The following is a 7,307-nucleotide window of genomic DNA, read 5'->3' as shown; positions in this document are numbered from 1 at the left end:
GCTGGGTGAACACACCCAGGTTCACTGTGGGTCTAAGCTACCCCACTCCCACATCACAGATGTATTCAGCCCTGGGGCAGAAACCTCCTCCCCAGGAGAAGGTGCCACTGCTGTGCCACTGGGCTGGCCCCTTTTTTTTGTTTTTAAACATTGGCACCTGAGCTAACATCTGTTGCTAATCTTTTCTTTTTTTCTTCTCCCTAAAACCCCCCAGTACATAGTTGTATATTCTAGTTGTAGGTCCTTTTAGTTGTGCTACATGGGACACTGCCTCAGCACGGCCTGATGTGTGCAGGTTCACACCCAGGATCAGAACTGGTGAAACTCTGGGCTGCCAAAGTGGAGTGTGCAAAGTTAACCACTTGGCCACGGAGCCACCAACTGAAATTTTAACACACCAATTTATATTTGCCAGCCATAAACTTCCTGCAGGAGGAAAAATATATATAGTCCCCTCTCACCTAATCTCCAGAAGTTGAATGTGATTGAGAATTGTAAAGAAGGTGCTGGCCCGGTGGTGCAGTGGTTAAGTGCACATGTTCTGCTTCAGTGGCCTGGGGTTCACTGGTTCGGATCCCGGGTGCAGACCCGGCACCACTTGGCAAGCCATGCTGTGGCAGGCGTCCCATGTATAAAAGTAGAGGAAGATGGGCATGGATGTTAGCTCAGGGCCAGCCTTCCTCAGCAAAAAGAGGAGGATTGGCAGCAGATGTTGGCTCAGGGCTAATCTTTAAAAAAAAAAAAAAGAACTGTAAAGAAATTAACTAGCTGTCTAAGTTTCTGGAAATGCTTAGTTAGCAAGTTAGAAGACAGCTGAAGCAATGTGGCCTACTTAGCAGCCTAGAAATTCATGAAATGACTTGGACTCCACTTTTCCAACTTGTTCTTTTGAAAAATTTCAGTTTTCCAGAAAAGTTGAAAAAATTTCACATTGAACACACATATACCCATCACCTAGATTCACCAATTGTTAACATTTTGCTGCATTTGCTTTATCTCTGGATCAAATACATCCGTTTCCGAGCCATTTGAAAGTAAGTTGTAGCCACCGGGATGCCTGACTTTAACTCAGCACACCTCTGCTAAGGAGGGCCTTCTCCTAAACAGCCCCGTCACACTGAGACACGGAGCGAGGACTCAGGGACACTCTCTAATGAGCGTTCCACATGCAACGTTCTCCAGCTGTCCCCAGATCTCTTCCATAGCTTCTTTCCTTCAACCTGGTGGAGGGTCAAGGGTCATGCAAGGCATGGGCTGTGGTCTCCTATATTTGGACAGATTTCCTGGCATTTTGAAGAGTCCATTGGAGCTGTTTTGCAGAATGTCTCTCAGTCTAGATTTGTCTGATTTCTTCCTCCTTCGACCAGATTCATTTTGACAAATAGAAATGGCAAGCAATAGGATATATTGGAGTATATGAGGGAGCCATTTGGTGTAAACCTAATTTGGCCTGACTTTGTTTTTTCCAAAAGGGCCTGACATGGCCATTGAGCACGCATTGTATATCTGCTTAAGCATTTGCTACGTTCCAAAGACAAGAACAAAGGCCCTTAAGATAAAGGTGCAACTTCCCCCACATTGGCATTTCCTTAAGGATAAACATCTCTCCCTAGGCTAGGAACTGATTGCTGAGCTCACCTGTGACCACCCAGCTTGAGACAACAGACCTGCCACCCTGCTGTGTCCACCGAGACAGCAGACCTACCTGCTGTGTCCATCAATCGCTGTGCCGACAGAGCAGTCTCGTGACTATTGTAAAAGGGGCATTTCAATCCTATGTGAAACATCCTCTTTGGGGGTACATAACCACTCTGTACACCCCACTTCTTTGGTGCCCTTCCTTCCTTGAGGAAGGCAGGCCCCAGGCTATGGTCCTCATATTTTGGCCCAGAATAAACTCACCCAAATTTTCATTTATAGATTGGTTAGGGATTATTTTCATTGACAGTTTCAACCACTTTCGGCAGATAAACATGGGTGATGTAAAAAAACTCATTTTTGACATTCAGCATGCTAATAAGCAAGGCTTCGCAGGCTGTTGAGACACGTCTTGCACAAGGACTGGTAGTTGCCTCCTCATTAGGGTGGCCCTTTGGCCCTTTCTGAGACAGCGCTGGCTGACCTCCTCGGCCCATGCATTCTTGACAGCTCCCAGGGCTCCTCACTAGAGGCGAGATTTAAACCAGGGGTTCTCCAGGAGGGAGGGGGCAAGGCAACACATTTGGCTTGTGGGAGACATTTTTGGTTGTGATGATGGGGAAGCAGGTGTGCTACTGGCATCTGATAGGTAAAGGCCAGGAATGCCAGCAAATATCCCCCTTAAAAAAGAATTATCCAGCCCCAGAGATCAATAGTGGGGAGGTGGAGAAACCCAGCAGCCACCACTGAAGTGTTCCACCCAGCTGACTCGGGCACCTGCCTCCTTCCCACCCCTCCTTGTCCCTCAAGTGCTCCAACACTGTCTGTGCCGCAAAAGTTAAACACACAAACGAAGGAAACAATTTCCCAACACTTCCTAAGCACGGCGGTACACTTGTATGTCTGTATCTAAATCGGCTTTCTAGTTGGCCTGTGAACCTCCCGTGCCTGCCAAGTGTGTCATCCGAGATGAGCACTTTAATTGTTTGAGCCGGCACTATCAATCTTATTTGGAAGAAAAGGTGCCAGTAAAATCTCAAGGAGCGTTGCTAACTAACAATTGTGCTGTAGGTTACAGAGCACAGAGTGCTTTCCAATAACACGTCCTGTCATTCGACCTGACAACACTCGGGGAGGCGGCTTATTTCCAGGTGGCTGCGCTTTCGCACTCGAGGAACCACATCCGCCCGGTGACCCGCTGGAGGACACCGGGCTGGCGGGGAGCGGGAGGGAGGCAGGCGGGGGGTGGGGTGAGATGGTGGTGGCGGCGGAGGGGAGAGCTCCGGGCAGGGTGAGGGGGACGAAGGTGACCGGCTGAGGCGAGAGCGCCTGGCTGGGGGCGGGGGTAGGGCGATTGGGGTTCAGACCGGGGATTCAGCCTCCGGGTCCTGCACTCAGCTTTGCAGGAGTCAAAACTGCTCTCGACGCTTCCTTCCTGTCCCTCTCCTCCCGCAACCAACCAAGAAAACCCTCACATGCATCTTGGCTGAAACAAGTTCATGAGTGACCGTGGGAATGCCTGGCTCCTGACCTCTGAGGACTAAGGGGCGAGTTCTCCCGTTTGTGGCGGGGGCTGGGCCCGGGGCGAGGGTTGGGGCGGGGTCAGGCCTTGCAGAGCCCCTTGCGCTGGGGCAGGTGTGGGAGGCGAGGCCCGGGGCGGGGCGGACAGGGGCGCAGGGCTGCAGAGCCCCCCGCGCTGGGGCAGGTGTGGGTGGCGAGGCACGGGCTCGGCGGCGGTGGCGCAGTGCGGAGGCGGGGTCCGTGCGGACGCCCTTGCCACTGAACCAGCTTCGGGACTGAGGCGGCGAGGGCGCCGCAGGACGCCTGGCTGCTTCAATCCAAGGACGAGGGCCGGTCCAGCCGCGAAAGTCCTCCTACTGCGCGAAAACGAAACTTCCCAGGATGCCTGACTTCCGGCGCGAGCGGCGCTGCCCCCGCCTCCCGGGGCGCCGCGCCCTGGACACCGCCCCTCCTCCGCGCGCACCTGGGGCCCCGCCCCACCCCTCCCCGCCGCCAGGTGAGAGCGGCGCCCGGCCCCGCCCCATCACCGGGCGACACCCACCCCGCCTCGCCCCGCCCGCCAACCCCGGCGCTAAGTTCCAGCGGCGCCCGGCCCCGCCCCACCGCCAGGTGAGCGCGCCAGGCCCCGCCCCGCCGCCAGGTGAGCAGCGCCGGGCCCCGTCCCGCGGCCAGGCCCCGCCCCGCCGCCCTGCAGGCCCCGCCCCGCCGCCCGCGGCGCCTGCGCAGTGCGGCCCGTCGGGCCGGGGCCGGGCGGCGCGGCCGGCGCAGTCGGCGGGCGCAGTGCGCGTGCGCCGTGCGGCCGGGGGCGGGCGGCGGCGGCCGCGGAGCGGGGCGGGGGCGGGGCGGCGCCGTCTGGCTCGGTCGGGCCTGGGCGGGAGCGCGGCGCGGGACGGCGGGCCCGCGGGCTGCGGACGGCTGCCTCGGCGGCCGGCAGGTGAGGCCCGCGCGCCGCGGGGCAGCGGGCGCCGCGAGGGGGGCGCGGGCGGGGCGGGCGGGCGGCGGCGCCGGGGGAGCGGCGGGCCGCGGCGCATTGTCCGGGCGGCGGCGCCCGCACAGCGCCCCCTGCCGGCCGGGCCGCGGGCGGGGGCTTGGGCCGCGCGCCTTTGTTCGCCGCCCCCGCCAACATGGCGGCCGCCCCCGGCCCGCCCGGCCCGCCCGGCCCGCCGCTTTGTTCCCGAGGCCGCGGCGCCGGCGGGGGGGCCGCGGCGGGGGCGGGGAGTGTTGCGTAACGCGGCCGGGTGGGGGCCGGGACCCCCGGCGGGCAGGGGCGGGGCCCGCGGGCGGGGCGGGGCGTGGCGGCGCGGGGGTCCCCGGGGTCGGGGCGGCGAGGTCCGGCGGGGCCCGCGGCGGAGGGGAGGCTGGCCGGTGTTCCCGCGCGGCGCGCGCGCACACACTCCGGCGCACACACGCGCGCTCACACTCGCGCACCCTCCCTCCGCCGCGGTGACCTTGGGCGCGGAAGTGCGCAGGCCGGCCCCGGGTGCGGTCCGGCCCCGCGCCGCCTCTGCCTCCCGGGTGCGCGTCGGGGACGGCCGGAGAGGGCTGGCCCGCGCGGCGGGGGCGGCGGTCGGGCTCCGGGCGCGCGTCCGTCCGAGGGCGGCACGCGGGGCGGCTCGGTGTCGGAGGGGTTGCGCCCTGACCGGGGCTCCCGCCGGGCTCGGCCGACCTGGCGAGATGCGAATACCTGGGAACTTCCTTCCGCTGGAATTTTCTGGAAGGAAGCTGCAGTCTGAGAGGATTGATGGAGAGTGCAGTGATTGCGTTCTGCAGAGCTTTCCTAGGAAGGGAAAACGAAGCCTGTCGTTGGGGGTGGGCGCCGGGAGAGACCGAGTTCGTGAGCGCCCTTGGGGCTTGAGGACGCCCCTCTCGAGGCTGAGATTTCAGATGGGGGTCGGGGCGCTGACCCCCAGTCTTCCCAGCTCCACTCCCCCAGCCTTCGTTAGGGAGAAGACGCCAGAGAATTGTAGTAGCTAGTGATTTGTAGAACGTTCATTGTCAGACTTGGTAATTATCGTTGAAGGTTGCACGACGTGTTTATGTCAAAACTGTGGGTCGTAGGGATTAGTTTCTTGAGGGGAATAAAATGGCATTTCTTTGTTTTTAATCTTCTGGTAGTGAAATGGTTCCTTTGAAATGGGTAGGGCAAAAAGGCCTTCAGTCATCTCTTAATGTTTAACTTAGAATTTTGTTTTTTTTTAAAGACTTTCAGTGATCCCCAAAATTTCCCTAGTATTGTTTCTGACAGTACCTTTAATTATCAAATCAGAACACAGCAACACTGTTTATGTCGTTTTGGACTATCTGTAGCAGTGCTGCCTAAAGTGGCATTCTTTGTGACACTAGTTCTGAGACATGCTACAAGGAACACAAAGGGTTCTCTGGTCGCCTAAGTTTGGGAAACTGCTGTGTTCTTTCCTTCTCCCTTAGGGTCACGATTCGCTGTATCACATTAAGGGCGCTGAGAAATTGCAGTTTGCCATATTTGGCCCTAGATCCCTTTTTGTTTTTTCCTGTGTTATCTATTAACACCCGTGAAATCCAGCGAAGTGTTGGTCGTGGGTGTTCTTATAATGTGTTTTCGGTGATCGTACCTTTCCCTTGTGAGCTGGGAGGTTGATGTGGTTTGTGTGTGTCTGTGCATCTTATGGGTGGGCCCTCAAATCTGGCTCTTGTCCTGTTGATAAGATATGAGAGTTATTAATTTGAAGCCTTCACTAGAAGAAATTTGATTAGTGTTTTCACTTCCTAATGACTTACCCCATTGCACACACAGTTACAACCTCACAGGCTGCACTCCTGAATTGTAGCATTTTTTTGCCTGGTGTAGTAGAAATGGGTGAAAAGCGTACTACTCTTTCTGAAGAGTTAATCACGTGGATTATTTAGACATTAAAAATAATGCCGTTAGAGATTTCTTTTGGTTTAGCTGGGAGCAGGATCTTAATTTGCTGAGAAAGAGCTGGTAATATATAGCCATGTAAATACTTCCTCATTTATTAGATGCTTGTTTTCTTTCCCTTTTCCCTGAATGGAAAGAAATTGGGAGAAGGGAATGAACTCTTTTGCCCAAGTATTGTGCTCAGTTTGGCAGACATTATGGTATCGGGAAAAGGGCCTGGGCTTTGGAGTCGAAGGTGGCGGTGGTGTGGCCTTGACTCCGGCCATGGCCGTGGTTCCAGCCCCACCCCGACTGGTCCAGAGCCCCAGAGCTGGTGCGTCACGTGGCCTTTTTAAACTTTCAATTCCTCAGCCATGAACTGGGATGAAACCTACCACATAAGGCTATGACGAGATTGAAATGAAATGGATTTGTGGAGTTCCTGAAATACAGCAGCTCGTGCCAGTCGTTATTGATTTCCTTCCCCTTGCTTTTGAACTTTTCTATAGTTATTAGGGTATTTTTTTCACGTTGAAGTAAACAGTTTGCTTACTTGTACCCCAGTATTCAGTTTAATTTTTAATTAAGTCTTTATTGGGTGCTTATTTTATGGCCTTAAAATTGCCATAAGTTCTTTCTGGAACAAGTCATGTATGGGCATAATACGTAAAGGTGTGTCCTTAGAGACTTTACAGTCAGGTAGGGAAAATATACATGCAGGTGATGAGGCAGTTCTGTGCCGAGGGGATCTGGGAAGAGCAGGTGATGCTCCAGCAGGGTCAAGAATACAGAGCCGGGGAGGAAGGGCGTCTGGATGGAGGGGCAGCAGGAGCAGAGGTGTGAAGAGAGTGGGTGAGACTGTCCTGGCTTTGGATCCTAACCAGAAGATCACCTCATGTTATCGATTACTCCTGTGAGGGTGTTTGTCTGTAACACGGGATGACAACAGCTGCCTCATCAAGCGCAGGCCTCTGTGTGGTGAAGTGCTTCCTAGGGCTCCTGGGTGTGCTAAGTGCGCTGTGGGTGTTGGTCTGGGTGATGCCACCACAGCTGACGCTCCCTGCAGTTTGGCACGGCCAGTTGTCTAGAGATGAATTTGGGGCCAGATTTTAAGTAGTTCTACAGATCACATCAGGGCAGTTGGTGTTTATCCTGTAGATGGGTACAAGCCATTGAAAGGCTTTGAACGGCATGAAAGGTAGATTGGAGGATTCTGCCAGTGTAGAATCTCTAGTCTCCAGGGTCTAGCCTGTTGGGGAAGGCAGATGAC

The 7,307-nt window shown here is 56.0% G+C and overlaps 1 protein-coding gene across 5 annotated transcripts in view; it reads left to right on the top strand.

Moving 5' to 3' along the window:
• The first annotated feature begins 3,551 nt into the window (after positions 1–3,551).
• SPIN1 (spindlin 1) overlaps positions 3,552–7,307 on the top strand; it is a 72,440-nt gene continuing 68,684 nt past the window's right edge. The window contains exon 1 of one of the 5 annotated variants that reach the window (XM_070495973.1): positions 3,552–3,655. The gene's annotated coding sequence lies outside the window, so the exon portion shown is untranslated. Of the gene's footprint in view, positions 3,656–3,955; positions 4,094–4,273; positions 4,398–4,490; positions 4,675–7,307 lie in introns of those variants that run through there. The other 4 variants (XM_044757016.2, XM_070495972.1, XM_044757017.2 and 1 more) reach the window with 4 other exon arrangements.

The sequence above is a fragment of the Equus asinus genome, chromosome 23, assembly GCF_041296235.1.
Source record: "Equus asinus isolate D_3611 breed Donkey chromosome 23, EquAss-T2T_v2, whole genome shotgun sequence".
Lineage (NCBI taxonomy): Eukaryota > Metazoa > Chordata > Mammalia > Perissodactyla > Equidae > Equus > Equus asinus.
This window is presented reverse-complemented; position numbering and strand designations above follow the sequence as displayed.